Source organism: Camellia sinensis, chromosome 9, assembly GCF_055761805.1.
Source record: "Camellia sinensis isolate YWXY chromosome 9, ASM5576180v1, whole genome shotgun sequence".
NCBI classification, from domain to species: domain Eukaryota; kingdom Viridiplantae; phylum Streptophyta; class Magnoliopsida; order Ericales; family Theaceae; genus Camellia; species Camellia sinensis.
Window position 1 is genome coordinate 50,718,906 of NC_138969.1, and position 6,528 is coordinate 50,725,433.

Consider the following 6,528-nt stretch of genomic DNA (forward strand, 5'->3'; position numbering starts at 1 on the left):
ACTCAGACGTCACCGATTGAGCGCTTGGTGATGTTGCATAATGTGCTTGTTCAGAAGCTTCAGAGTTGCGGCCGTGAGCCCTGCCTCCGGACTTCCGAACCCTCTTCTGTGCCTTGTCTCGGTTTGCGAACCAGACTCGGTTTTCTCAGTTTCTTTTCCTAAGGGGAGGGAGAGGTCTAGTAGACCATCTCTCAATGTCCGTAGGCTACATTTGGTGGCCGTAGGCCATTTTGCCCTTTTCGGAGCCCGATTTCCGGTTTTCCAGGACCGTCAGGCCGTGTGCCTCGGTTCGGGACCGCCTAACCATCTCCGTTTGCTCTGATTTTTGGCATACTTCCTATTTGCTCCCTTTTGAGGGACACTGGGGGCTGAGAAACCCACTTCGAGGTCGAATACCATTTTCGGTGCTTAACGGCCCATTTCTAGGACCCCAAACTGCGTGTTTTGGCTCCGGAACATTCGTTTTGCAACGGTTTTCGCTCATTTTTGGCAGGTACCTCTGTTTTATCACAGGGAAGGTCACTGAAGGATGGGAGGCCAGCAATTGTTGCAGAAACCAGTTATTTCTCTTCCGGAGCCTCCCGGCGCCCGTTTTTCGCACTTCCGGGCTAATGTTGAATACCTTAGAGCTAGTGTTGCCAACTTTCAACCACATATCTGTGATCTACACATCTGGGAGGCCACTAAAAGTTGGTGGCCGGCCATTAAGGTCACCTGACCCTTTTGACCCCTTTCTTCCGGGCTAATGTTGAACCCCTTGGACCTTTTTTCTTGAACTTTGAACCACATATCTGTGATGTACACACCTGAGAGGCCCCTAAAAGTTCATGGCCGGCCAGTAATTCAACTTGACCCTTTTGACCCCCTCTTTCCGAGCCATTGTTGAACCCCTTGGGCCCACTTTCTTGGAATTTCAATTACATGGTTGTGTTGTACACACATAGGGCTACCTCCCCAATATCTGGCCGGCCAGAAAAGCTTGTTGACCCTTTTGACCCCTAGCCGGCCGGCTAGGGGGTGTGGCCGGCTGGCCACCTCCAGCCAAAGTGAGAGGCCGGCCGTGTTCTCCTCACTGTACCCTTTCCAGCTGTGGGGCAATATCCCCCAGATATTTTCTGTATCCGGGAGATATTTTGGGAGAGAGTTATGCTCTCCATTTCCCCCACCTTTTACACCCCCTTTTGGCCCTTTTAACCAGCTGATGGCCTCCTCTACAAGGGTTAGAAAAACTTTTCTTCAAAGCTCCATAGCCACCTCCATCTTCTTCTTCTTCAATTCTTCAAAAAACCCTAAGTCCATAACCTTCATTCCTTCTACACCACCAAGCTCTACCACCACCATCTCATTTCCAGCAGCAAGGAGGGATTCTTGAAGGCTAAAGAAGCTGCAAATCCATCCAAGAAGCAACAAAAATTCGAATCTTCAAGGGTAAGTTACACTTTTATCCTTTTGACCCTTTTTCTTGATCCATTTCTAAGCCTCACTTCCTTTTTGTTTCAAGCTCCGGCCCTAACTGAAAAGGGCCATATTTTGAGCTCATCTTCACTTCTCATTAAGGGCTCAACCCTGTTTGAGCCCTCCATGATACACTTGCTTCATTGACCATCTTGTATGTCATAATTTTGCATGCTATTTTTGACCCATGAGAAATTTATTTTCGAGCATGTGGTAAACTGATTTAGGGCTTATTTTGAGCCCCTCTTCAACATTGGAGAAGGGCTCAACATTGTTTGGTGTCTCCATGTATCACTTGTAGTTCAATCCCCTATTTGGCCCCATTTTTGCATAAGTTGATAGCCCTCTTGGTTTCTGTTTTTGGACCTTGGTCCGAACTGAAAGTGGCCTTATTTTGGCCTATACTTCATTTTTCATTCACACTTTTTTTCTGTTTGGTGATTATTTTATATACTTCATGTTATAGCACCTTTTGGGCCTTGCTTTGCATCCCATTTTTAGCATATTTGTATACTGATTTTGAGGCTGCCATATACTGTAAATGTTCATATTTTGGGTCCATCTTCATTGTTGTAGAAGGAAATTTTTCAGTTTGGGTTTATCTTATACCACTTGCTTCATTACCCCTATCTTGGCCCCTATTCTTGTATGCTCTTTTTGCCATACCTATATTTGCTGTTTGGCCATGTTTATAACTGGAAAAGTGCTTATTTTGGGGCTGTCTAGCTTCTGTCTTTGCATTGCATGTCCATGTAGTGCATGTTTAGCATGGCTATAGGCCATTTCGGGTGCCTAATGTTGCATTTCGGGACAATTTCATGCATCTAGTATCATTTCGCTACATTTCGGGACTGTTTTTCCCCATATTTTGTTGCTGAAATTCTGTTAGTATGCTTGCATATCATTTTTGCCATGTTCCATGTCATTTTAGCATCGCCTCGGTTTGCGTGCCCGAGTGCACGCATTTCGAGGCACTCCATTTTTATCCGACGGCATCCGATGTGAGTGTGGCTGAGGCTCACTCATGTTGGTATAAGCCCATTTGTCATTTCCATGTCATTTTAGCATCGCCTCGGTTTGCGTGCCCATGTGCACGCATTTCGAGGCACTCCATTTTTATCCGACGGCATCCGATGTGAGTGTGGCTGAGGCTCACTCATGTTGGTATAAGCCCATTTGTCATTTCCATGTCATTTTAGCATCGCCTCGGTTTGCGTGCCCGTGTGCACGCATTTCGAGGCACTCCATTTTTATCCGACGGCATCCGATGTGAGTGTGGCTGAGGCTCACTCATGTTGGTATAAGCCCATTTGTCATTTCACTGCGTTTATTATCGCCTCGGTTTGCGTGCCCGTGTGCACGCACTTCGAGGCATTTCATTTTCACTACATTTATTATCGCCTCGGTTTGCGTGCCCGTGTGCACGCACTTCGAGGCATTTCATTTCACTGCGTTTATTATCGCCTCGATTTGCGTGCCCGTGTGCACGCACTTCTAGGCATTTCATTTTCACTGCATTTCATTTTCACTGCATTTATCATCGTCTCGATTTGCGTGCCTGTGTGCACGCACTTCGAGGCATCTCATTTTCACTGCATTTATCATCGCCTCGATTTGCGTGCCCGTGTGCACGCACTTCGAGGCATTTCATTTTCACTACATTTATTATCGCCTCAGTTTGCGTGCCCGTGTGCACGTACTTCGAGGCATCTCATTTTCACTGTATCTATCATCGCCTCGGTTTGCGTGCCCGGGTGCACGCACTTCGAGGCATTTCATTTTCACTGCATTTATCATCGCCTCGGTTTGCGTGCCCGTGTGCACGCACTTCGAGGCACCTCATTCGCATCGTTTCTGTCATCGCCTCAGTTTGCGTGTCCGTACGCACACACTTTGAGGCACCTCATCTTCATATCGTTCTGCCATTTTCTCGATTTGCGTGCCCGTGTGCACGCACTTCGAGGCATGTCATTCCATAGCATTGTGTATGTTAGGATTATATCTTAGTTGCATTTCATGCATATCATGCATATTGCATCATGCTCGGAATAGGAGTTAGCCCGGGCACGGGAAACGAGGTACATTTCGTACTCCGAGTGACGGAATGTGTCTCAATTCCCCAGTCACCGACACTCCGGATTATCCATGATTGAGTTAGGTTTTAGCTGTAGTTTCATGTGCATTCATCCTATATTGAGTTGTGCATTTCGATTCCTCGGCTATCATGCCTCGGTATGCGCGATTGGTGGCACGAGGATCGAGACATGCATATATCTGTGCAAATACATTGCTATGCCCCTTTCCTGCTCTCTGTTGCAGCAAAACGAAGAATCAGCAATTTTTCAGGGCTCAGCACACATTTCAAGAACAGGTGTAAACAGAGGCTAATTGGGGCATTCCAGTGGATTTCCGCGCAAGACAACCCGGACATGCATCGTCCATCAGAAGCAAGACAGTCCCTGGCCTGCACGCCAGTTTTATCTGCTTTCTTAGTTAATTCATTAATTAATTAGAAATCTGTAATATTCTTTTATTCGGGACTGTAATATTTGGACTGTATATTTATTCGGACCCTCTGTGCGAGGGCACAACTGTAATAAGTGTGCGTGTGTGTGATGTATGTCTTCCAACCCCACGTCTTTCTCCCTTTCATTTATCCGTTTATGATGGTTAGATTAGGGCATATTTCAATTACCATACAGTATGACAGCATGTTTGCATTCATTCATCTGTATTGCATGCACCGGGCTCGGCGCATCACACTAACTGCATCGTACTTTCAATTTCAAAGTTGAATACATGATAGTTGTAACATTTCATATGCCATCTTAGAATAGCCGAGCCTGCTATAAATTGCATTTTGCATGTGTTGCATTAGGCATTTCTGTACAGTTAGGATCATGCATGATTTCTAATGAATTCCTATTTTGGCTTGGAGTACTCGGTAAGCTTTATGCTTTAGCATCCTTGCATGCATGTGAGTGACTGCCATGAATAGCATGCTTACCATGAGGCTATGTGCTTATGTGAAATATCTGCCTGAATGCCTGTGGGTGAAGGTTGGGTTACTTGAATTGGGACAATTCATCAAATGTTTGTTTTAAGCCCACTAGATAGTGGCAAAACCATCTTTTCCAAAAGCCCACCTGAGGGTGGCAAATCCGTGTCTTAGCCTACCTGCGGGTAGCACCATCAAACCATTTTCAAATAAACAAGCATGAAATGTTTTGTTCCAATTCGGACGACCCGGTCTATATTTGTATACTGCGAGCATCACATAGTAACCTAGGCTAATAACCAGAATAAGAACATACAATGTTTTCAAAAATTGATATCATGGTTAGTAGAGGCCGGTCTATGACCGGGCGAGCGGGGGTGCTCACGAAGTGACCTTCCCCAATCGTACCCAAGTTCCCGAGCCGAGGCAACTTTGGTGATGACGGACACGTGGCCTTTTGGCACCGAGTCAGGGTTTCCTAAATTTCCCAAAATAAAATATTTAGGTGGCGACTCTGTATCTGGCAAAGCAGTCCATGTTTGGCACTTCTTTCAAAAATCTATTTTCTTAAAACGATTTGCCGAATTTGGACTCTTTGGTTCAGACTTAGAACCGTGACTACGAAAAGTCGAGTCCGAGCTGTAGCGAGGTCCCCCCGCGGGCTTGTTACACTTGCCGTTCTCCACATCTGTGCAAAACAAGATTCGTTCTTTCATAAAACCGCAGGGTTCAACCCAGGTCATGCGAGAACAGTAGAACTAGGACCTATTTGAAGCTATATGGGTTCCAGACTACAAAGCAAAAGCAAAAGAGGAAATGTCGAGCATCTGAGTTTGTTTCAACTTTAGTAAGTTCCAAGACTACATTCCGTGTGTACCCCTTCAAGTCTTGCCAAAGCTCCGAAGTATGAGTGTGCCTCTATCTCAAGCTCAAGATCAAGTCTGCTTCAAGCCAAAATGGCGATCAAAAGTGCTCTCCCTGAGTACCATTCCCTGCTAGAGGCATCTTGGCTGTGTTCGCAATGAGTTCCTAGGAGACCAACTGCGACGGTGGAAACTAGAGTTCGAATGGCTGATGCCTAGAACGTAAAGGTTCGGGATTTCCGAGACTAAAGTCTGGTTTAAATACCCAGAGGCGTGTCCTCGGCTTGAAATCTGTATGGAAGCCCCATAGGTTGAGATAGCGGGTATGCACCTCAATTCTGGATACTGAACCAACCTAGTCTGTCACCCCGTTGGAGAATAGGGAAAGTTGTGAATATGATCAGGAAGAAAGGCAACGTCCAAAGTGTTCTACATGAAGAATCCTTGTCAGTATTTCAGAACCTTTGTACTGTAAGTTGAAGGTAAGTGTTCGAAGAGCACAGGGGAAGATTCCCATCGGAGCAGAGCGGTTCACCGCCACTCACACCATGAGGTGCTTTCTAAAACCTTTTTTTGTCTATTTATTGCTTTTCTTAAGCATCATGCAGTGTATTGCACTGTACCTATCAAGTTTCTTTCTCATTCATACACGATATTGTATGTACGGTTCATTCAAAGAAGTTCCGTTTAAGATCATTCATTTAGTGTATCAATCACACTTCACACTTCACTTCATTTCTTTAGTGTATCAATCACACCTTATTCACCCTTAGTGTATCAATCACACTTCATTCGTTCAGTATATCAATCATACTCTGTTCACTAAGTGCATCTATCACACTTTGTGTTCATTTTCAGTATATCAATCATACTCTGTTCACTAAGTGCATCTATCACACTTTGTGTTCATTTTCAGTATATCCATCATACTTGTTCACCAAGTGCATCTATCACACTTTATGTTCCCTTTTTAGTATATCAATCATACTTGTTCACTAAGTGCATCTATCACACTTTGTGTTCACATTTAGTATATCAATCATACTTGTTCACTAAGTGCATCTATCACACTTTGTGTTCACATTTAGTATATCCATCATACTTGTTCACCAAGTGCATCTATCACACTTTATGTTCCCTTTTTTGTATATCCATCATACTTGTTCACTAAGTGCATCTATCACACTTTGTGTTCACATTTAGTATATCCAT